This window comes from Ixodes scapularis, unplaced genomic scaffold (genome assembly GCF_016920785.2).
Source record: "Ixodes scapularis isolate PalLabHiFi unplaced genomic scaffold, ASM1692078v2 PGA_scaffold11__112_contigs__length_91849675, whole genome shotgun sequence".
Taxonomy (NCBI): domain Eukaryota; kingdom Metazoa; phylum Arthropoda; class Arachnida; order Ixodida; family Ixodidae; genus Ixodes; species Ixodes scapularis.
In genome coordinates this window covers 26259396-26284978 of record NW_024609837.1, presented here as the reverse complement: position 1 = coordinate 26284978, position 25583 = coordinate 26259396, and the positions used below count along the sequence as shown (strand labels likewise).

At 43.3% G+C, this 25583-nt stretch overlaps 1 protein-coding gene across 1 annotated transcript in view; it reads left to right on the top strand.

Moving 5' to 3' along the window:
• Positions 1–11423: 11423 nt before the first annotated feature.
• LOC8024628 (sodium/potassium/calcium exchanger 2) overlaps positions 11424–25583 on the top strand; it is a 185523-nt gene continuing 171363 nt past the window's right edge. Inside the window, exon 1 of the mRNA XM_029989253.4 lies at positions 11424–11850. The gene's annotated coding sequence lies outside the window, so the exon portion shown is untranslated. The remainder of the gene's footprint in view (positions 11851–25583) is intronic.

Genomic DNA, 25583 nt, shown 5'->3' with positions numbered 1-25583 from the left:
TTTCGTGCTTCCAATTTCGCATGCAAAGCTACTCCTTACTTTGGTTTTTTACGCTTCGTACGAAGCGAAACAATTTGAATGGAAAGCACCACGAACGAATTCTTATTCAGAAGCAGCCGTTATTCCATGCATTGTGCGGTCCGAACCAAGCTCAGTCGAAGCACCCTGATTGGCTGCGAGGCGACGAGTGCTACGGGGAGTAGACCAGTGAGAGACACTCACCTCAAAAAAGCTTGCTTACTGCATTGCGCTTGGAATTCCTTCATTTTATAAGGGCAAGCCAAGTACTGCTCCCCTTCGCAGTGGCGTTCTTGTCTGACCAAAAGGGGAAGACACCTTTTCCGTTCTCCGACCTGCTTTTGCCCCCGAAGGCACACCAAGCAGACATGTATAGAGCCGTCAAATACGGAACGTTAGGATGCGATTGCCTGAAAATACGCGTGTCATGGCACGAAGTGGTTAGAACGCGACCCGGAGCGGGCCACAGGTGGCCTATGGCAGCGGTTCGAAACAGTGACAATAGCTGTGTTCGGTTTACCTTAACCTACTGCACCGGTGCAGAAAAGTGTATGGCAGTGTACAGTCTCCGGCAATATGAAAGACCCACTGGGAGCGCGTAACCGAGGCGGTGGCTGGCGGGGGCGCTGCGAGCGCTCCAGGCAATTGCATTCTGCTTCGAGGGAAGGACGCTCACTCGGGCTCAGCCAAAGCGAAACGCGCTTATCAGATTGTGCTGAGCCCCGAGTGAGCGTCCTTCCCTCGAAGCAGAATGGAATTGCCCGGAGCGCTCGCAGCGCCCCCGCCAGCCACCGCCTCGGCCACGCGCTCCCAGTGGGTCTTTCATATTGCCGGATACTGTACTTCCGGCGTGTGTATTGAGATACGACAGGAATTACACCGCTTTACACCTTTCCGCGCCGGTGCAGAAGGTTTAGGTAAATCTAAAGAAGCTAGTCATAGTCATAGGAGACACCTCTCACGTGACTGCCGCCGTCCAATGATCCCGCAGAAAAGCAAAACATGGTCGGCTAGAGTGAGACTGTTGTCGGCAAAGCAATAAAGAATGGGAGTGCGGTACACTGACAAGAGTGTTCAGTGGCACTAACGTCGTGCCCACTGACACTAAAGTTGTGCCAGTGCCTGCGCGATTATCACCGTCGATTTTGTGTTTTTGTTCTAGTAAGATACCAGTTCGCTTGTTCAGTGTAGAGCCGTTTATGCTTAGAGGGTTTGGCCAATGGTCGAAGCTTCTTAACCAGCGGATTCCGCGATAACACAAAATTGCGTTACTTCTTTCTTTTTTTTTTTTTCCTGGGAAATCACATAGGATTCCCACGAGTAAGAACCCCAAAATGGCGGAGGGAAGTAGTCATCCCCCGGTTGTCAGACTACGCCGCTGTGGTAGCCAGACTCAAAATCTTTTTAAAAGGCCAAACTCTGTCGGTATAAACGGCTCTTGTCCAGTGTATCTCTCTACTTTGTCCTCGTTCCAGTCGCGTTGTTTTGCATTATGCTGGATAGCTCTTGATCCGACAATATTTCAGCGTACTCTTAGTGGATCGCGTCGAATTACAAAACTTGCATGATATACTATAGGCCTCTTTTCAGAGGAGAAGAAAAAAACTCACTCGAAGCAGGCCGTACGATGTAACGGCGAAACTAGATTCCCCAAATCCGTACGGAGTAGATTCACAGTTCTCGAACCACAAAGAGTGCTCGCCGTGAAATCGAGGAGAGCGGAATCTTTTCAGGAACCAAGGTATATAATCCCTTTCAGTGGACACTCGAGATTCAGTGGCTCGTGCGTGTCTTCAGGGACGTCTATATGTGCGCGCTCAGAAGCACCGCTCGAGTTCTTTCGCGCTCCGATAAAGCCCGTCAGCCGGAGTATAGTCGGCGAAATAAAAACAACATAGCCTGTTGGTCGATTTCATATGCCATTCGGCATTCAGAGCTCCGCGTCGGGCTGGTGCTTGGGTTACGACTCTAAATAACGACTGGAAAGGCTTTGAGCGGCCGGACGACTTCTTAGAAGACGACAAAAAATGCAAACAAACAACGATCTAAAACACCAGGCGTACGTTCGGCTAAACGAACGATCCGTCGTATACAACGCGTCGGAACTGAATCACGCGAGATCATATTTGGCTTTCGGACGCGTCGCACGACATGTGGAACGTTTTGTCGTGTGCGTGGATGGCCCTATAATGGCGATCCTTCCCTCCTGCATCGCGGTCCTCACACGTTGGTGATACAACAACTAACGTACACACATGTTCGGAGCGTACACTTACGTACGAAGGCTTCGTATAAAATATGCTCGATGTGTCACCGCAAATTGTCGTCGTCGCTTCTGCAGCGATCGTCGCGTCTTTTGTACGATGTACCATAGCCTCCTCTCTACTCACAAAGCCTGGCAGTTTGATGACGGAGCCATAGAGTGCCCGGCCGCAGATTTGGAGCGCGAGGATCTGGTAGCACAGAGCATCAAAAAGCCATTTCTCGGGGAACCTGGACGTCAGCGCGTGGATTTTGCAGCGGCGAGGACCCGAAACACACTTTTTTCGCTCGAGAGAAGTGTGTTTCGGCGTCTCGCCGCAGCGGGGCGCCAGTCACGTGGCTCTCCTCTCATCCGTTGTTTGCCGCTAAACGTTTTCCATTTCGGCGGCTGCTTCTCGTGGCGTTCTGCAAGGCTTTTTCAGTATGTAGGAGCTATGGATGCGCGTACGAGCAGTGCGTGTAGTGTGCGAGAGCGGCTTTCGGGGCAGAGAACAATACACGTTCTGTCATCGATGGTGCGCCACTCACGGCGCCGTGATTCCGAGATTTACCGAGCGCCACATTATAAGCGAGGCTGACGAAATATTGTTTTGTTCAAAAACTGCGAAAAAAAATGGTAGAAACGTGTTTTTAGCAGCATGGCCGCAGACAAAACCCCTTTTCGAAACTGTCATGCGAGGCGTGCGGATGGGTATTTCACTACACTGCGTGACGCACGTTTAAAGACCATATATAGGCTACATGGCCGTCGTGCTGTGCACTAGCTAAATTTCTCTACTTGAGCACACATATGTCAGCCTGTGCTGAAAGGTTAAAGCCTTTGTGGAGATTCGAAGCCACGTGGCTCGTATACATTGTACAAAAGACACGTTGTCCGCCCTGCTGTTTGTTTATTGTTTTTGTTCATGTTTCGAAGCATGCTTGCTTCATACATTTGTGTTCAAATTACACATCAGAGTTTTTTATTATTTATTTTTTACAGCGGAGCTGTTAAGGGCTAGTTTCCCCAGGATTGTGTCCCCCGCCAAGAAATGAAGACACCGAACTCTGGACACCCACCGCCATCTATGAGCGATGGCGGCAAGCCACGTACCTGCTTGTCGCCGTCGCTCATAGATGGCGGCAGCCTTTCCACTCTGCGGCTTGCCGACTCGCGGCCGGCCATTACTTTCCATTGTACAGCGCCGCTGGTCTTCCTTCTTCACCAAAATGGAAAGGCTGAAAGCCTTTTTTATTACCAATTCAACAGGACCATTTTAAACGAGAAAAAAACGCGCCTCGCAGACAATTCCTGCAGACTTTCTTTCTTTTCTGGTGCTTTAAAAACGTGAACGCGGCTTCAGGCCCCCGCGCTGTCTGAACATTCATAAAGCGGATTAATTAGTAAATAAACATTTGTCGCAAAAAAGAAGGAATCTCGGTCATGACGGATCTGTTGTTTGTGTGCCCGTTTCGTAATTGAGATTCCCTTCCTCCTGCAACAACGTATTAAAGAAACAGTACAACGGTTTCGTGATGACACGTGGCCGGTAATCAAGACGGCGTTAATATGGTGGCTCGTGGCATACATTGACTTAATTATATATATATATATATATATATAAAAAAGTACCTCGACGATGTAATCCTAAGATGTGTCACCGTGCTTTCGCGCAAATTAATTAATCCTCACGCGTTATAGCAGGTTTATCCCCATTACTCTAATCCTCTTTCCTTTAAACGCCGATAAACGTAGACACTTAAAAAACGCAGAAAAAAGTTGATATAAAAAAGTGTTAATAACGCGGAAAGAACGGGATAAATCGCGAGACAAATCTCGACGACGGATTATACTGGGGACGCTAAGAAAACTTATCGCGTTCAATCGCGATTCCAGGATGGTTGCGTGTTTTCGAGGATTAGAGTTTGGCGAACCAATCCGGATTAATACTTGATCCGGTCTAGGCCTCAGCTGCAATTCTGTCGAGTTTAGTGCACCTTTCGTGGTGTTTTCAATAATATGTTAAACAATCGAAATTGGGCATTTGTGTTTATTTTGAATGAACTTATTATAATGCTAGCATTTGTAGTTTTAACGATGTGTTTTGAATAGTTGTACGAGAAAAATGTTTACAAGCTGCCCCTTGTTTTTGTAACAACACTGGGTCTGAGCTTCCAGGAAATTCCCTCGTTTTTCTTGTGCCATTAAAAACAATCGTTCTCATGTTTATGCTCCTGTTCGTGTTCGCGTTATTTATTTATTTATTCATTTATTTATTGTACATACCCTTAAGCGCCCAAGCATTGTAGAGGGGAGGGGCAAAGCAAACCAAAATAAAACAAAATGACAAAAAAAAAAAACATGCGGCAAGAAATTCGCATATCAAAAATACACTGCGATTGGCAAAAGCTGCAAGCAACATCTGTTACGAACAAAATAAACAAAGTAAAATTACTCATGTCGGCTCATCAAACAGAAATGTAAACAAAGATTGGCGAAAAAGAAAATGATCGGGTATAGTTGCGATATCTGCTGGAAGGTGGTTCCAGTCGTTTGATGTATGCGGAATAAATGAATAAAAAAAGTGTTTTTCTGGCAACGTGTTAATCCAACTTTATTCTGACGGTCCAGACGGAAAGAGTAATAGTTAGGCAATGTAAAAAAATGGTCTCGCAGCGACTGATGATGATACACTTTATGAAACAGGCAAAGTCGAAAAAAACTTTCTACGCAATGACAAAGAGGGTAACAACAAACTGGACTTCATTGATGACATTTTGGCTGTTCGATTATAATTAGACAGAATGAAACGAACGGCGTCGTTTTGAACTAGTTCGAGAACTTTATGTAGAAAGCCGTGGTTAGGATCCCAAAAGAGGCTGCGTGTTCCAATTTTAACCGTACAAGAGTGTTATAAAGAAGTTTTAAGTTAACTGGGGCCGTTCTGAAGTTTCGTCGTAGGTATCCTAACATGCGGTTAGCGTTGACGATTATTATATCAATAAGAGGTTTCCAGGTTAAAGCCGATGATATAGTAACACACAAATAACGGTATGAGTTTACCGATTTAAGTTGAATGTCGGTTAGCTTATATGCTGAAGGGCGCACGCCTTGCCGGGAAACCCGCATTAGTTTGCATTTGTTAGGGTTTAGTTCCATACGCCATTTTTTGCACCAAAGAGTAATATTATTTAAATCAGATTGCAAAACTCGTTCATCATCATCATCATGAACTTCCCGATAAACTGCGCAGTCATCTGCGTATAAATGTATGGAGGAAGAAGCACAACTTGGTAAATCATTAATGATTATTAGAAAAAGAAGCGGGCCTAAAACCGAACCTTGGGGCACGCCCCATACCACATCAGTCGGGAATGAATTATTGCCATTTAGAGTTACATATTGTGAGCGGTTGGTAAGAAAGCATTTCAACCAGGTTAACAAATTAGGATCTAGGTTTAATGAAGAAAGTTTAAGCATTAGTACCTTATGATTAACCTTGTCGAATGCTTTAGAAAAATTTACAAAATGCAGTCAGCTTGATGGTTTTTGTCAAGTATAGCATGCAAAGAATGGGTGAAATGAAGCAGCTGTGTTTCACAAGAAAATGAGCGACGGAAACCACGTTGAGGAGGGGCGAAAAATGATTTTGATTCAGGGTAATTTAAAATATGAGAGTACAGTATGTGCTCCATTATTTTACAGGGAATACTTGTTAGTGAAAAGGATCGATAATTTAATGGAGAATGCTTTTTACCGGACTTATGCAGTGGAGCCACCTTCGCAGTTTTCCATTGTATTGGGAGCGTTCCACACTCAAGAAATTCCTGAAAAAGTTTGGCCGAACAAAAAAAAAAAAAAGATGAATACATATTAGGTTCTCTTAGACATTTTGACGTAATATTATCACTTCCACATGACGATGATACTTTCAAAGAATCAATTAACTTTACGATTCCAGTAGGTTCCATGGCAATGGGAAACATCGGGCTAAACTCACAACGTGGAACGTCATAAAATACATTTCCATCACCTACAGAGAAACTATTTGAAAAAAAAAACATTATTAAACACTGATGGATATTCTGCCGGAGGGATTAATGCCCCAGACTCATCGCTAAGCAAAACTAAGCCGTCTTCATTCATATTAACAGTCTTCCATAACTTTTTGGAGTCATTTAACAAGACTCGGATAAAGCGTTCTTAAAAAAAAAAAATTTCTTTGACGTCAGATACAGCTTAGAAATATTCGACCTCAGTCGCAAAGTATGCTTCCCACCGATCAATCATGTTACGTAATTTAGCTAAACGAAATAGTCGCGGTTTTTTATTGGAAAGACGTTTTAGGGTGTTAGTATACCAAGGTGCTTTAGCATCAGATTGAATACGCCTGACGGGTACATGCGCATCAGTCAGTTCGTTCACTTTTAAACAAAACAATCTCCAGTCTTCCTGCACGCTTCGTTGATCAAATTGTGGCAGATATGTGTCTAGATAGCTGCACAGTTCTTGATTAGGAGCAACTTTGAGATAAAAATTTAACAACAAGTGATTGCTGAAGCCTGGAAGACACGTAAGGGAAGATATAAGGCCAGGGTGTGTCGACAGAATGAAATCAAGCGTGTTCGCTGTATCATTGGCCTACCTTGTTGGTTTTGTTACCAGCTGTGTCAAATTAAAACACGCACACAGATAAAAAAAATGTTGACTCTGAGTTGAAACTGGTTGAGAAGAAGATGGGTCAGACAACGTGATGTCAAGAAAATTAAATTCTTCTAATAAAAAAAAATAGGAGATTTAGGATACTGAAAAACTATAGAATTCATAACGTCATGCAAATCATCGATAAATGTCACTGGGCTGTTAGGGGGTTGTAGCAGACACCCAGTAAAAAAGGAGACGAAGCAGCGCTAAAAATTCTTAGAGCATAAACGTCATCCTGCTCGTGGTCGTGCATACAAATATTCTTCAATAGAAATCTCTAGGATCATCGAACTCATATCAAATTTTGTATTTCCTAATTGAAGGCGACGGCAAAAACAATTAAACCCCAATAACAGAAAACAACAGAAACACAAAAAGCATTACTTCCTATAACACAGGACCCCCAACAACAATAAGAACAAGTACAATACAAAAGTTCGGACAAGAATAAAAAAACATCAACAACAATTGGCACTACGAAAACAAGATTGACAGCAAACACTAAAAATACGATAATACGAGCAAGAAAACAACAACAGGAATAGCTACGAGAATAAAAAGAAATAGTCCGAGAACGACAAAACACCACTATTAACAACAAGAAGATAAAAAAAAAAAAAACAACTTCGACGACTACTTTTTACAAATATACGCTGGCATTACAATATAGGCAGGCGTTCAAGGCCGGCAAGTAGAGATTATTTCCACGGGTGAAGACATCAAACTTCCTCAATTACGTGTCGGGATATCAAATAGAAAGAACGCAATTCGCCAACGACATCGAACTATACGCATCCTTTGTTATTTTTCCCTTTCCTCAGTTGTGTCGTCACATATTTCGCGCAACAATTTGCAACTCGAAAAAAAAAAAAAAATGAGTGCAGTTAGGGAGTTTTTTTGGCGGAAGCCTCTTCTCACAACGTGACAAAAAAGCGTCTTGCTGCTGAAAGTTAAAAAAAGTAATAAAAGAAATGCAACTCGCGAAAAGTTTATAGAACAAAACCTTTCCTCACTTTCACAGTGAATGCGGATGTATTTACAATGACGGTCAAGAGCAGTAGTTCTCAAATGAGGGTCCGCGAAGTCATTCAGGGGTCTGTGAGCCCTGCCTCATCAGTCAAGCCCAGCAATAAAAGTTGCCATTTTTTCAGACTGCGAAGAAACGTTCCAACTTTCGGGCAAGGTACCTCATGTGCATGTCAATGAGAGAAGTCTACTTCCACTAGCCCTTAGTTATATTCAAATATTAAATCATTATTATAATTTTAACCTATACCTTTTCCTTCCCCCCGTCACGAACGGGGTCCTCCATCATCTGCGCCGATTCACAAGGGGTCCGCGAAACATCGACGGTTGAGAACCACTGGTCTATAGAGTATTCATATGCACATGCGGATGTTTTCGCAACAACTAAAACGCCCATGGAAAGCCCCCAAGTTACACCACACTCGTATACAGAGGGTGGATAACAACAGCCAAGATGATTTAAATCGCAATTTAAATCAGGCTTTAACCCGCGATTTCAATACCACCGGTTTTACTACGATGATTGAAATTAAAACCTTTCCACCCTGCTTGTGGGCGATTCCCCAAAACCATGCTAATGTGTATTTGACACGTATGGCATTATCAAGCGGACTTAAGCAAAAACAGTTAACCTCCCCCTAAAAAAAAAAAAAAAACAAAAAAACACGTGTTTTTATATATGAAAAAACTACACATTGCAGATCGCTCGTTTTCCATCCAAATGTAGAGCTAGTGGTCCGGACCAGATAAAAAAAAAGTCTCAGAACGAACCCTTTCGCTATTCAAAGTTATAAGCGATTTTTAAGAAATTTTCAATGGGAAACTGATTGGCGACAAACTCCACGAATACATAGGGATGCATGGCGCAAACTACCCTAAGCGGGCTCTCCATATCCCATTAAAAAAAAAAAAAATCGTCTGTAGCATTTAAAAATAAAAATAAAAATCTAACGGTTCGTCTTGAAACTTTGGCATCATATCCGAACCGCTATTACTACGTCTGGGCGGAGTGTGAGCGTTTGGCGGTGAATAGTTAATTTTTGCGGGGAAAGAAACGCTGTTCGTGTTTGCAGGGCCACTTTCTACTTAATAATTGCTGTTACAAAAAAAGAAAAAGTTTTACTTGGCATCACATTATTTTCTGGTAGTTTCCACTTTTGACGCATAAGTCTTTATGCACCTCGTTTCTAATCCCTATACGTGGAATCAAATTTACGGAACAAGTTGTTACCTATCGATTCACAAAGCTCGGTGTTAAAAATATGATATCACGATAGCGTGATATTGCACTCTAACGTTGCGCCGCACTATTACGGGCCGTTTTTTTTTAATTTATCAATTAAAAAAAAACGATCATCAGTACTTTAATAGGATCCTGTCTGGAAGGCACGTTAGATGGTAAAACAATTCACGATTTTATAAGCGCGCGTATTCCGATTACAGGAACACGTTAGAGTGCTCACTTCACCGCCAACTACGTGACTCCAAGGCGAAGCCGACTTTTAGTAGATCCCGCTTGAAGCACGAATCTTGTCGGTTCCGCAGATAAATACTCGCTCCTATTAATTTTTTACACTGAGAAATCTCCTTCGTTTCAAATGAACATTAAAATGGAAAAAGGGAAAAGAAAATTACCGTCACTTCACCGCTTTAGAGTTTAAAATATCTTTGCTTGGAAGATTAGGAACGCTAAAGTATACACCCTAGAATTTAGGTATATTTGAGGACTATACATGTTCAACAGTTGAAATTTTACGCGTCGATGACTATCTGGAGGTTCGAACTATACAAGGACCTTACTTTTGCTCTAGCTATATTATTAAGACTAGACTCGAGGGACTTCGTGAAGGACAGCGCATGTTCATGATGATTTGCGCATGATACAATATTCTGTGTGAGCTAATAATGCAGGCACCTTTGAAGGTGTGCTGCTGTGTATGATAATTCTTTAACGGACTGACTAGGCACCAGTGCCGACTATGCATCGGATGAGGGCTATCGAGGAATCACTTTCTCCTTTTCAGACGAAGGTTTCCCCTTGCCGACTCTATAGTGTCTGGGTGTACGGATAACTTTTGATTTGTCCAAAAAAACACGCGTACAATATACCTTTAACAACGCTAGTCGCGTGCTTAGATACCTTAAAATACATCTTTTTTTTTTTTTCACCTACGTCTTTGAAGCTACTCCTGTACAAAACCCGTGTTCGCAGTAAGCTGGCATATGCCGCATCTATGTCGGACCCCGGGCTTAACTAACTCATTTCAGAATTGGAGCCTGTTCTAACTAGCTACCATTGTACTAGTTACCATTGTATTAGCTACTAGTTACTAGCTACCATTGTACAGCCAGCGTAACCGCAATGAAAACCGGCTTGTCGTTACCAACTGTTTCCCTTAGTCGAAGAGTCTCCCGCGTATGTTTGTTCTATAAAATATATCATAACAGCTCATCTGTCAAGCAAAGGTTACTACCACAACCCCATTACCTGGAAGCGCGCAAGAATCACACATACAAAGTTTGCATCCCACCCTGCAGCACAAACGCACACTTTATCATTATTTTATTCCCAACTTCTCTTTGGGTTGGGATCCCTTTCCCGTGCCTGTTGCCGTAAGTATTGAGACTAGAAGTTTTAGAAATGCCGTGATTAACCTGTATTGTTTCAATGAGCAGCTATATAAGTTCCCCAGCTGTTGTTAGGTGCGTATTTTCTTCGTATTGAAAAATAAAAGAAGCCTTTTTTGTATTTTTTTTTTTGGCCCTGGAGGTAAACAAATAAATAAATAAATAGACTGGATAGTTCGTAGTACGGTATATTGCACACACACGCACAAAAGAAAGTCCACAATAAAAACTCGAACACACGTTCTGGGCGAATCTAACCGGAGCGGAGAAAAAAAAAAATGTTAGACAGCTAAGCTAAACAAGCTCTGATAACCGTAACCAGACACCATTTCGGCTTGATTTCCGCTTTCACGCGAACGCATAATCTCTTTTTTTTTTTGCGTTTTTCGTTTGGTTTCGCAGACCGTTTAGCATAGCCTTCATTAGCGAGCAGTGGCATTCTCGTATCCTATTTTGGCGCTCCTTCGGTCACCGCGCCGCCGCAACGGGGCGCCACCATCCTCCCGCAATTTCCCCTCCACGTCAAGTGACGTCACCGGTGAAGCGACGAACCCGTCGCCGACAGGCGGCGCGGACTAGCCTCCCTCCCTCTTTCCCTCGCTCCATCCGCCTATAAAAATAGAAAAACAGAGCGACTCCCGTAATCACGTGACCCAACTCTGCGGGCGCGGATTGGCCGTATTGATTTGTGAGAGGGTAACGCAGTGTGACGAGAGTTGATGAGGGCGAGACAAAGAACGAGAGGAGGAAAAAAAAATAGAGGGGAAGGGAAAGACGAGTCGCAGTCCGCGGCGCTTCGAACCCCAGGGCTCCGGGAAAACGTCTGCAACGCGGGGTTCGGAACCGAAACGGAGGCTTTCTTTCGGGGTGTTTGCAGACGAACTCGCGAAATCGTCTGTTATCTCAACGGCGGCGGTTCTTCGGAACCGTGGCGTACGTCTAGCGGTTCATCGAATGAAGTGAACGGTGTGGATTTCGATTTCTTTTTTTTTTTTTACCCCTTTTTGTTTTTTGGTTTCGCTGTTGAGGTCCGCCCAACGCGTAGTCAAAGTACGTGTAATCCGCCGCCGACCGGGAACGAAGCCTGATCACCGGTCGACCTAAAAGGTCAACAACAGAGAGACGCTCGCTTCCCTGGAAGTAGCGACATCGGCGAAGTGGAGATTCTGTGACTTTATTTTATTTTTTTCCTGGGAGACCTCCGTCAACGTTGACACTGAAAGGCCGCAGGGGTGAGTGATTTCTTCTGAATATTGACCGCTCTACGACCCTGTAGGCTTCCTGAAACTAGTCTTGGGCGGGTTACCGAAACCCAGTTCCTTCATGTTTATCTGCAAAAAAAAAAAAAAAAAAAAAATGTTCAGTTCTGTTTATTATTTAACAGAGACAGTTCAATGAATTACATTACATAAAGAAGAGATCTAGTAAACTTGAGTGAATGGCTAGTTTCCCAACAACAGTTTGTTTAATTATGAACAAAATACACATTATGCACAAAACATAATAACAGGCAAACTAGAAATAAACTGTAAATGTATCCGATTATACACTTTGATTAACAAAACAAATAACATTACTGGGGTGTGCCTCACAAAGACTAGTGAATTTATTCTGGTTAGTTTAAAATATCATTGTTTCAGGGAGAAAATTCCAATCCCTAATGGCTAGAGAAAGCTGGGAATTTTGAAATTTATTGGTTTTCGTGAATAAGGGTTTCACGTTTAGGTTGTGGTCACGACGCAATCAGGTATATGTGTAATATTGTATTGGAAGAAAAAAAATTGGAGGCATTTTTTATCGATGTCATGACAAATCGGTGATTTCTTCCTCTCATCAACAAACTCTTAAAAAAAAAAAAAATCCGGTGGACAATTTTGCCAAAACCCTGTTGGATGTCAAAGTTGAAATTCTGCTCAGTGCATTAACGTGCTTTTTTTTTAATAACGCTGCCGTCGACCCACTAGGGAGGCAATTAAACAATTAAGATACCGCGAGAGAATGTTGCACTACGATACCAACGCATGTGTTTGCGAAAAACAAATAAATGAAACGAATGAAATAAATCGGCAGCCTGCGATTTCGATTGATGCGAACATCCATCTGATGCTACTATGGGTTGGTGGGGGTGCGTCGTGTCTAAGAATTGCGTTGCGATAAACTGCAGCATGTGCACTAGTGCTTCGACCCCACATCAAACGGTCGGCAAAATCCGTTTCTCAACGTATCGCAGCTGTGATTTGCTAGAGAAGGGCTGCTAGATGGTGGAAGCTTAGAGTGAAAATATCTACAGATAAACTTACCTCGTTCTTAAGAAACAACAGCAACCACCCTGTTTTGGTCAATTTACGGAAGCATTCGTAGACAATGTCATGACCATGCTCGCCTAGTTTGTGCCGCTGACAGATGTCAGAAACATCCACCATTGTCTGCTAAGCCCAGCTTAGCAGACAATCTTCTGAAACTTTTCATTACGTCAGCGCTCGTCTCGTTAACGTACGATTTTCAAAATGCAATAATGTAATAATTAAAAAAAAAAAAAAACTGAATAGGAAAGTAGAGACTTAATTTCCTTGTGGCTTTCCATTTTTGGCACGGGGTAGTGGCCCGCGTGCTTTCTAATTCTTTTTGTGTCTCACGCTGCGCCATCTGTTGGCAGCACGAACAACTAGGCGAGCACAGTCATGACGTCGTCTGCGAATGCTGTCGTAGATTGCCCGGAACAAATTTTGTATTATTATTTGAATGAGGTAAGTTCATCCGCTGATATTTTAACTCCAAGCTTCCACCATCTAGCCGTACCTCGGTAGTAAATCGCAGCGCGATAAGTTGAAAAATCGATTTTTGCGGACTGTGGAAAGGGGGATCGGAGTGATTCTGTACATGTTGTAGCCAATTGTAAAAAAAAAAAAAAAAAAAAAAAAAAAAAAAGAACTTTTTATTTTACTTCGCTTGAATGCAAAAGAGAGCATATAGATCTCATTTCTATAATATGTATTTTATCTTACTGTGTTTCAAGGGACATAATGAATTGGGGTATACTTTCCCAAAGGTACGTAATTTGGAGTGCTTATAGTGACAATAAGCTCCGAGTTGGGACAGTTCGAAGAATGTCATAGTGCCACCCTTCAAATATCCGGAAAAGGCAAAATGAGCTACGAAAACCTCTATGCCAAACACAGGCTGTGATTGAAAGAAAGAAAAAAAAATCTCACTTTGAGTTTTTGGTTTTAATCGTTGCCTATTCTAACAAATCAACAACGGCAAAAGCGTTTCTCTTCGTAGCATGGATGAACCCTGCTTCTCATAGTGTTACATCTTTCAGTTCATGTTTAGTGTGATTGTAAAGTTTTTGAAATGAAGCATATTACGTCGATTCATACGTTGTCTTCAGCAGTTTCTGCTAACTTACACGGAAAATGCGCTCCTAAACCAGATAGGCATTGTTTAAGGTTCATATTGTAATAATATTGTATCCATATTGTAATAATGAAGTGTCCCAGAGCGAGTCAATTACAGTGCCTCTATGAGCATCTTTTCATAGCCAATAATCATCACCTTCATTTGATGCGGAAAGCAGACCTGTGTGGAACAAACAATTTTCTTTTTTGCCGAAAAACAAACCAACAACAACAGAAGAGTATGATGACGACGATGACGATTAAAACTACAACATAAAATAATATGCGCGCTACCAAATCACTTTTTTTCCTCTCCAAGAATAACGGAACTTTTAATTTGCACAGTTATTCATTAGGTAATGTCCAATTTAATCCGATATTCCATATGTTAGACATCTATCTGCGTTGTTAGGAATACGGTGAGCGCGGTAGTGTCGAAAAATCACTGCGAAGTCATTGCCGCGAAACAAAACTAGAGACATATCTGCTACCTCCAGGAAACGTTCTACCAAAAGCAAACAAGCGCCATACCTAAACAGTTTTATAATTAAGCTATTGAAGGGTCTACCTCATTACAGTTAAATATGAAGTTGCTTTTTTTTTTTTTCTATACGGGAACGCGCACAGCTTAGACAAGCACAATACAATATCCAATGGCATCGTTGTAAAAATAACGCGTATGGTTACGCAGTTCCTCAATTTTTTTATATATATATATATTTTTAAAATTTTTAGTTGTTAACTTTAGGGAACCGTACCCTGATGATATCTCCTGGCCCGAAGATAAGTTGTCACGATCGTCCACTTTCAGAGATTCCCATCGATTGTTCGAGTGTATTTTTTTTCTTACACTTTTTTCAATATAAAAAACAGAGTAAGAGTCCACTATAACACGCAGGCAGATTAATCCATCGGCGCTCACGTTTGCATTGCACGCAATGTTCAGTGATCATTTTTCGGTCCCCAGGCGAGCTACGTCATCGTGCCGTCTTCCGGGCAACCAAAAGACACTCTACATCAGATACCTGTGTGCATGACTATAGCAGTCACGCGACAGTTCCGAACGGTAAAGGAAGTAATTGTCTTAAACGTTTTCCGTGCAACTAAAAAGTTACACGAAACTCGCGACAAGAAGTCACGTCATGTATCCGTAAGGGGAAAAGAGGTAACTTCCTTTCAACCTTTTTGTGTACTCAAAGCGTTACTCCAAATAAGGTAAATTCCTTCTATTTAACGTAAATCAAATGAGAGTTAAAAACGGCCATTTTCCTTAAACTTTTAATAAACAGTATAGCTACAGTAAGAAAATGTATACATATATATTTTTTGACTGTGTTAAGAGTGTACCTGGTACCCATCCATACCGATTCCATTTTGCAAAAAATGTGCTAAAAAAACATGCGTTACAGACGTTGCAGAAGCCAGCAACATGGGTTAAGACATTCACTGACCACGGGTACTAAAGGAATCGCGCTTATTGAAAACAGCAAACGCTACATTATTATTATAATGCAATTAATTGCAAAGGTGCAAGCGAGCTGGACAAGAATGAGGAGAGTGACCCCTAGAGAAGGAGAACAAGAGGAACAAAGGACAAACATAAATCTCCAAGCAAAGCTAGCTGACTTGTGCGCGACCGAAAATATCCGCCAGGTTTGCGGGTATCGAACCCGGGACCTCTCCGTTTCCATTATTACCGACACAAAACGGCTTCGAAAAGTAGTTCCCTGAAATGTATCGGGTGTGTGGGATAAAAGAGAACCAAGTTTTCCTCGCCCCAAAAATAAACGACACACCAACGAGGGCTGAACCTTGACTCAAATGTAGCGCTATAGCGGTTGGAGTCACATGCAAGTTTCCAAACTTACCGTTCATTGATTCAAGTGTTATGAACGATCTTCCAAACAAACAAAACAAAAAGACGCGTTTAAGGGTGCTTTGCGGCGAATACTATACACAAGGATGAACACGTTTTGCTATACCGGCAGTGTGGCCCCATTTCCATATACCGAACACTTTCTAAAATGTTCTAGAAATTTCTCCCCTAAAAATTTAGCAAACACGTTTTTTTTTTTTAAACAAAGTTACGTGACATCGCGACTTCGTTTCGTCACCTGTACACGAAACACACCCGCGCGAGTCCTCGGCGAAACTTTTCGACAATAACGGCTATCGCCGCGAAAAACGTCAGATGATCAGAGCGCGGTTGCGAATGCTGCACTCCACCCGCCTTCCGTTTGGCTTCTTTGTAAGCCTCCGTCACGCCCCTCGTGTACATCGTGCGAAATACACGGTCGTGTTCGGTGCGGACAGAATAACAAAATAATCTGCGAACCTGCCTCGGGCAAGTTCGGCGCACGTTTGCTTCCTACATCTGTATGCTTCGAAACATGCGTATACAGAGAGATTCCGTCTGACCGATGCAACAAAAGCGTCATAGAAGAAAAAAAGATAGTGTTTGGAGACTCTCTTTCGTGTGATGTATTGACAGTGGGACCGCGGATTGAATGCAGCCTTCGCAAAGCGCCACGAGAAAGCCATGTCATAACCGGATGTTGCGACTTGACCCGATCTAACGAACAAACATTGTTTACTACAAAAAAAAAATATGCCGGGAAATTTAAAAAAAAGTATTCGACCTTTAAAAAAATAACACTTGGAGGCCAATAATATAAAAATAAAAGAGTGCCCTTTAGGCCTTGTTATTTCCGTTGTTTACCTTCTTTCTTTTAGACTCAATATTGATGTGTTTATGCGCACGCGTCTAGTAAACTAACAACAAGATTTAATTTGAAAAAAAAAAGGAAAAGAAAATGGCGTCGATGCGACGTGGCTTCAGAGCAGTGACAGGCTGCTTCCTTTGGCGTTCTAAAGCCGGCGTCGCACTACTTATACATCATACAAAAGACAGTCTGCATACAGATTCGAACGCGAGTCGCAGCGAGATTCGTGTTTCGAATGCCGCATATGGCAACGAGTTCAAGGAGAATACTCAACACGCCGCATTCGAACCACGGATATTGGGGTGTGACCCGTGTTTGCAGACTGTCCTTTTGTATGATGCATGACCCCGGCTTAAACGGGTAGTGAAACGAAATTTTAGCGCCGATCTTGTTGCATAAATATGGGCTAGGGACAGGCACCACCTCGGAAATATAAATATTGCGCTGTAAAACACAGGAGAACTAATTTTAAACATAATTAAACGATTTCATATTCTCATCTGGTGGATGGGGGGAAGTTCTCGTGACATCACTTGTGCCAAAATAGCAGCGCCGTTCTGCGGCAATACGGCGTGCCGGCAGAATTCGCCTAGGCCTGAACGCGTTTGCAAAGCCTTGGCGGAGAAAGCCAAAGCGTAGTTGGCCACAGTGAGCTCGTTCTCGGTGCGGCTCTTTGCACGACACGGCCCGAGCATGCTTCTGGCACGGCCGGTATTAGTTGCTGCGAGTCGCGATCTGCAAGCCGACGTTAAAAAGGATATGTTTGAACTACGAGGGTGTCAGCAAGAGCCACGGAAATGCCAAATACCTGTTCGCACTCGGAGCGGACACGCGCGTTTGATCGAAGTGCTGGATTCGCTCTGTTAGACCGCGTTTCGGTAAGCGCTTCTGGACCGATCTTTTACGATTGCAACTCGATACTGACATGACACTCGGCAAAGAAAGGTTAGACCGACATCGCGTAGCTCCCACGAACTGCTATAGCTCGACACTGACGTAGCGTCGAGTCAGAATAAAAATGGCATACTAATAACAGAGTGTACATACCGAGTTGCCAAGGTAATCCGTATGGCGTTTATTTGAGCTCTATATCACACAAAACAAGGAGATAGAATCAGTGAGAGTCCCTTTTCGACGACAGCGTTCGTCACCGCTGTCTCGGAAGACAAGGAGATCGAGATGACGAGGGGAAAATATCGACCTCTGAAATTTAGTTCAGGTATACTCATCCGGTAAGGGTCCACAAGGGTCGCGCGGGCATATTCCATTCAGCAGGCCAGCCGGTCATGGACAGACGGTCTTGGCCAAGGACCGCCGGAGCAACGGTGCGCCGAGTCGATGTTGCTGCTAGGCCTACTATATTCTGCCGAGCTCGCTCGGTCGGCAGAATCGTGGCTGTTGTAGCTCTTCTCGTGTGTTTGTGGATCCTGCGTTCTTGATCGTCGTGGTCTGTTTTAAGTACTCCTTCCTTTTTTCTTGCTGGTTGAAGTCGGGACGCACGAGAAGAGCACGAAGAATAAATGTCCGTTGGTGGCCGATACCAAGTAACCGAGCGACGCTGTCGGCCTTGTTGATTTGATCGTAAAAAGTGCGTAAGACAGCTTCGGAGCTGTCGTAGGATTCTGTCGTAACCTGCGCCAAGGTTACGACAATTGCGTTTCGAGAGCACGGGTTTTCTCTCAAATTTGTCGTACGCACTTTTTTCGTCGTGAATTCGCTTTGAGAATCCGGCCTCAGAGCTGGTTTTGTCAGTGCTGCCGTGGTTGCCGACTTGCCGTGGTCCCGTGGTGCAGCGTGCGTGCAGCCCTTGCACATCTCAAACGGCCACGTTGTCACAGGTCGTAAATCGTCGACGCGCCACCAAGTGGCAACGCTCGTAACCACAACATTCACGCCGTAGCCTTTCCCGACTGGCACAAGTGACGTCACGAATGCGCCCAATATCCCAAGACGCATCGCGCTCTCCGACGGCCGATTTTTGAGCGCGCGCCCAATCGGGCCCATTAGGGTGAAAAATATAGCCATCCGTTCAAAATACAAACGCGCGATTATGATTTATGAATATCATTGATCATATTGAACCTATTTCTGACCATAATGGGTGTATTTCAAGTTTCGCTTCAGTATCCCTTTAAGACTCACGTGAAACTGTATCGATATACGGGGCCAGAATTATTGATGGAGATAACACTGATCTAGCTGTTCATCTCCGTGAACCTAAACTGATCTTGTTTTTTCCTCCGGAAATGACTTCGCGTCGCGGGCGCCACCGATGAGACAAGACGACCGCCATTTTCGTTCTCATGACAGAACAGCTTGCTTGTGGTAACCGAGCTTTTCAGTGAGCTCTCAGAAGTAAAGTTTTAACTGTTCTGTGGCTGGGCGTTCTATATGCCCAGGGCGTGGCAAGTTTAGAGCATCTTGTTACAATAATGCAGTCAATAAAAATGAGGCATTTGCCTATAAGGAGACAAAAAAAAAATGCATCCCTAAGCAAAAAAAAAAAAAAAAATTGTGAACACAATAAGCCACACCTTTCGTGCTTTTTTTTTTGTTTCTTTTTTTTAAGTGCCCGTAACCCATACGACGGGGCGGAACCAGCCAAGCTGTAGTTACAGCACATGCGTCGTGACTGCTTGGCGGTTTTCGATGAGATCAAAAATGGCAGATCGAGCCATGGCCGTGACTTTAAAATCGATTTGCATGTCGTTCCCGTGAGATTTTAATGGAGGAGCAGCGGAAAAGACAGTTTCAAGTGGCCGTACCCTTCACTTACCACTAAACCTAGGTATACACCGCAGGCGACTCTATTTTTCTGGAAATGCTCCTAACATCAAGGTACATTCCCCCAAAAGATTGGATTTGGGAAGTATAATTATATCAGTATTTTCGCTGCGTTCCCTCTTTACCTGGCGAACTCAATCTCAGTGTTCACAAGGCTATTAATTGACGAAAGCGTCGCTTAATAGTATACACATTTTTATACGACACGGCGGGAGGAAAAATATACACCTATGCAACGCATATCAGTCGAAAAAAAAATACCGAGTCCACTGTGGACGCATGCCGGAAGAGAGGTACTGCGCATGCTCAGAGCGTCTTCCCTAGAATGGAGAAAAATGGCAGCACGCAGAAGGCGGTTATTGGAATGGTCTACAAGATATTTCCTTTCGAGGTACTATAAGTATAAGATTACTTTCATTTAATCAACATTTCGGAGGCATACAATTTTTGCGAAACCCACTTACTATGAAACCAGGAGAAGGTTAAGGCGGCGGAAGAGGATGGCGAACAATATACTTCTACAGCAAAAAACCGCATGTAAGCGAAATTGCGAGCTACGAGACAAGCGGCGACGACCCGCTATGCTGTCGCTCGGTCAGTCGCGCGACGAGGCAAGCCGCGTGAAAGCGACGGGAGCAAGCGACCAAGGCGACAAGCGGCGTTTTCTAGAAATCCAAAAACCGAGAGACGCGACGAGCGACAGCGAGAAATCTCCGTCGCTCGTCGCTGACTCTCGTCGCTGTCGCCGTCGCTTGTCTGTCGCTCGCTAAATCGCTTACATGCGCCTCCGCCTTAACATTCGTGTATCTGCTGGAGTGTTTGATTCCACACCGTCGGCACGGTTACAGTCGACTCGTGATCCGAACGCCACACTGAACGGACAGACGACACAGTCTTTTCTCAAACCTGATAAACTCGCCTCGTTAGCGAACGCCCATTTCGTACTTTTCCTCTCGAAATCTCCTCGCTTCGTGCTTGATTCTTCGGAGTTGTTATCGCCTCCACCTTTCCACCTGCTTTCCTCCTGGCCGCGCGACAACGCAGCGCATGTGCACTTACGACCAACCTCGGCACGAGGCAGTGTTACTAAAACACTCAGTTGGGAAACTCACCCTTGAAACCCGGACCGCTCGCGTCCACCGAGACCAAACTAAATACGAAAACAGCGCCACCCAGTAGCGACTGGTCAAAGCATGAGAGTTAATTTATATCGCTACTTCGAAATGGCAATGCGAGATGTCACCGCCGGCCCTTGTGCGACTCGACCTGAGCCGATACATGCAGACGTGCATTTCCCGGAGTGGCCGCTGCGGGAGAAACGGCGGCGTTGCGATCGCCATTAGTTCGGTTCACGAGTACGGATCGAAGCCACTTTTTCGAAGCAAGCTCTATGGCAGTTTCCCAACTAAGTTTTGTTAGTAACGTTAGCAGAGGCGTCCGCCATTAAATTGCAAATGCTCCCCATGGCACTCAAAGCAACGCACTCTCTCAAGCGCAACTATGCGTAGGGTCCTCGAGGAGATCGCACGCTATGAGCACCCAGGTGCGGTCGCGCACATTGAGCGCTGATCACAGTTGTGCTTGCGCTACTGTGATACGAAAAAGAAGAATTCTGAAGAAGTCTTCCCTTTTTCGGAAATGCCAGAAAGTGTTGTCCCAGAGAGTAACTACTTCGCGCTCTGGTCAAGTTGAGCCATTTTGCGAATTCCTCCAAGTATGTTTTGTTTTGATTTCAACTTGAAAACGGGAAACAAAACAAAACACAAACACACACACACACACACGCTCATCCGCTTATACGCAAGCAACGCACACACACACACACACACATACTGCATTGAAAAACGAGTGCCTTTTTTTGAAACAATACTAAACCGTTTTCCTTTCCCTTTTTTTTAACTCTCGAGTGAAGTATTACGAGGCTCCGTTTCGAATTGGTAATCTAATTCAGTTTCGCGTTTCGAGACATTACAGCTCGTTTATCACGGGGGCGGGCGGCTGGCTCTTTAGTAACCCCCCCCCCCCCCCCTTCCCCCCCCGCCAAAATCTGCAACACCCCCGCAATAACTCGTCCCATCACTGGCTGGCATGTCATAAACAAAGGAAAACGCCGGGTCCGCTTAATGTGACATCGGATTTAGTGACAAATCGACGACAGCCCGCTTTCCGGGCAGCCTTAACCACCGTTGAGTGTGCCTGAGGTCAGACCTAACTGAGGTTAAGGATGCTCGTGAAACTATAGGCTATCACTTCGGATACGATATCAAGAGCCCGGTTATGCCACTGTTGGCCCGTAAGAAGACCTAGGAATTGTTAAACGGCTGTCCAAAATACCGACGAATATTTCCGTTTATTGTCACGTCCTGACTAATCGAAACACCCATTGTGATTATACGCGTAGTTTGGATCATATATATGTTTTGTGAACTTTCGGAAGCGTGTTTTGAAGGATTATGCGCATCATGCGGACATGACGTCTTAAAAGGGCTGGTGGAAATCCTTTATATTTCTCGATCTTATGAAACTTGTAAACTCCGTTTCAATTTGGGTAAAAGAACGGAGTTTGCTGTTACGATGAGGATTAAAAATCAATCTTACAGCCATCTCTCGAAGGTTATTTGCAAATAGAGAAGATGCGACGCCACCTAGCGGAGAAGACGTGAACGAGAGAAACTGGGCGCTGCCGCCTATCCAAGTGCGCAACGAAAACTGGTGCGGCATGGCGGCCGGAATGTGAAACTTGGAAAACAGGACTAAATGTACGACGTTGGAGATAAGAATAGCCTTAACACTGGGTAAGCTTCTGACTTACTTCTTTTGCTTTGTTTTGTTGAGTCTAATATCAGGCTGATCACAGTGCATTCCATTGTCGTTACTTAGCCACCGTACTTGCTATTTGTACAATCTTCCTCACTTTGTAAGCGAAGACTATACACAATTTGTTTCTGAAAATTTCTTCTTGTTTGTGTGCATTAAAGTGGCACGAATAATATGAAAATACACTACGATTTTAGGCCATGGACTTTAAGGGTTTAACCAGAGAACACTGATGAACATCCATCGGTGTCAAAATTACAAAATCGGGTAAAACCGAAGAACGCCAATAAATATCCGTTGATGCAAAGAAAGCAGTCAAAACCGAGATACATAAAATTCTGGAAATTTGTGCTCCAGTTAGGACTGTCTTTGCCGAGACCTTTTCCGCTTAGACTTCAACTCTTTGTTTTTCCTTCAATTTGTTTTTACCGATAATTACTGTCTTTAGAGTCCGTCACAAAGAAATCACTGAAATACACCGAGAGAGGGAGAGAGAAAAAGTGAGAGAAAAAAAAAAGGGAGGTGTAGTGTGTAAAAGAAAATAAACCGAAAATTGAGAAATAAATAAAAGTAGAAAAACATCCGTCGATTTCTCTTATAAACACACACCGGAGTATCTACTACCTAACTATATAGAACATGTTCGGTGTTCCATTCGCATTTCTCATTTTGGCCGCCAGGCCGTCAATGTTTTCGCTGGACTTCGAAACACACCATAAGTCGCGTTTTTACCGCCGGGTAACGTGGCCCTTTCTGAAGTTGCGTGGTCAAAAAATCCCGATGAACCGTTTTTCGACCTTCGTCAACATATCCAATTGACAAAATATTTGGCGCGGCTACGACAAACAATTACTTTTATATATTCCCATCTTTTTGTCGAAGTGCAGCGATGTCAAAACGAGCTTAAGAAATTCCGTAGTGACGACTTAAACAGTTCATAGCACCAGCGGAAAAAGAGTCCCAAAGTAGTGAAAGCCACGAAAAAGATTTCCTTGACTTTCACAAGGTTCCGTGAGTGTATTACCAGAATAGATCGACACGTGCGTTCGGCTATAACAGGAACCTCATACGCAGCACATAGACAACAAACAAAAAAAATCTAGACAAAATATACATTCTCATTTCGCGTAGTTTAATAGAATCTTAGATTACGCAACGCTTTCAATGTATTTTTTTTTCCTCCGAATGGATTCATTTTTCAACAAAACAGGGACGCAGCACCACAAGTTTCATTACCACCGTTTACACTCACTCTTTTTTTTTCCCTTTTTCCCTCGCTTTTTGTTTTCATCTTTTCTCTCTCTCTCTCCTTCTCTCTAACGCTTCGATCTGTTCTCGTTTCGAAACGGCTAAAGTTCAAAGCGTCACGCAGAGTTTTTTGCGCAGATAAACCGCACAAGTTTCACAAGCGCGCAGCTGTATAGAGTGTTGACCCGAGGGGTGTGTGGCGAAGCGCGATAGTTTATAATGTGAACTTCGGGATCATAACTTAGCCTCCTCGCCATCGGCAAGACTCTGGCTTTGTTGTATAGGCCCATGGCGTAGACCCCGACCGATCGTTGGCACAACCCTCGGCAGAAAAGGGATATACACTTAAAGTATACCATAGTTCGGAAAGTTTGTAAATCGACAGAGATTGCTTCGGAGAGTGTGTTCAAGTCAATGTTTTATGTTTGCCGGGGTCATATTAATGTGCGTGCTCTATAGTGGAAAGACAGGATTGGTGGCTGCTGTCACGTACGCTGTTGAAGTATTTTGAAAGTAGACTCCAGGTATTCAAAGTACATAGCGGAACAGGCGGCACTAAAAAGGCTATAGTGCGAATGTTCGACGCGAAACGGAACAAATAGTCCTGGAAAATGTAACCCCGGAAAAAATGGTCCCGGAAGAGATGGCCCCGGAAGAAATGGCTCTAAGTGCTAAATGGGGAAAAAATCGTCCCAAGGTTGTGAGTGGCAGTTGACAGACAGTGGCGATCCAAGTGGTGATTTTTTGTAATTGTGAAACTGCCAATCATCATCTTTCCGCAGAAGTGATATTATTGGTGTTTTTATTGAGACAAGTAATCTATGACATTTCATAGACAGGGTGGTCTAGATTACAGGGATCGATGGAGAAAATGAAACCCGGCTTTTCGGCACGCTTAAAGAAACTAGGCATTGCAGAAAGATGAAACTCCGTGAGGATATCTGTCGCTGATAAAATGCTAAAGTTAGAGCATATGTTATCTGATCAAGGTAACGTTACCTGGATCAAGATATCCAAAAAAGAAACACAACATTTCTCTATGAGTCGACGTCCACTTAAGCCTAATATTCGTCGAAGCCGAAATTTGAGATTGTGGGCAATTGTAGGCCTTTATTTCAGTAAACAAAGTTGTCAACACGAGAGGGGACATTATCGTGTTTCTTAGTAACAAGAGGTTTCACTGGAATGAATGCTACAGACACTCACAATATCAAATTTCAGTTTGATAAATTTTCAAATTACAAGGAAGTCTGTTCATAAAAAAAGGTAAGGTCGGTTCATAAAAATTTTTTTTTCTTTTGTATTTTTGTATTTAGGTGAGGTCATGCGCTCAAAATTTAGCATTTTATCACCATCACTAGCGTCGTATTCTCACGGATTTGCAGCTTTCTGCCATGTGCGGTTTATTTATGCCGGACAAAAAACTGGGTTTCTTTTTCTCGATTGATCCCTGCAGATTCGAGATGAACGAGGCGTTTACTTGAAATGCCGGTCTACTGCAGAAAAACCAAATTTTAGCTTTTCCACCCACGGCATTTATAAAAAAAAAAAAAAAAAAAAACAATACCAATTACGCCTACAACCTGCCCAGTTCGTTTTAAACCGTCCCCTCAAAACCCACTCCCGCGTTTCTATATCAAGCATTAAAGGACAGAGAAAACAAAAAGCAGTACTGCACTTATTTTAATTAAATAAGGAAACTCTTTTCTTTGAGAAGCAGCTGAGAAAACTTTGTCGTGCCCAGCGTTATCACAATTTTTTTTTTGTTTTTTTTTGTTTTTTTGGTTTGAAGGTAATATTTTGAGACGAACCCCACTTGACCTGCCACTTTAGGATCTACAATACTGGGACAATAATTGATTTCACTAGGTTGATTTGAACCGCTTTATCATGTAACACTAGTTGCTATATAATACAAATTACAGTTTTACACCACAATAATCATTACAATAGACCATTGTCATACAGTGGTATTACAAATTACATTCTAACTTT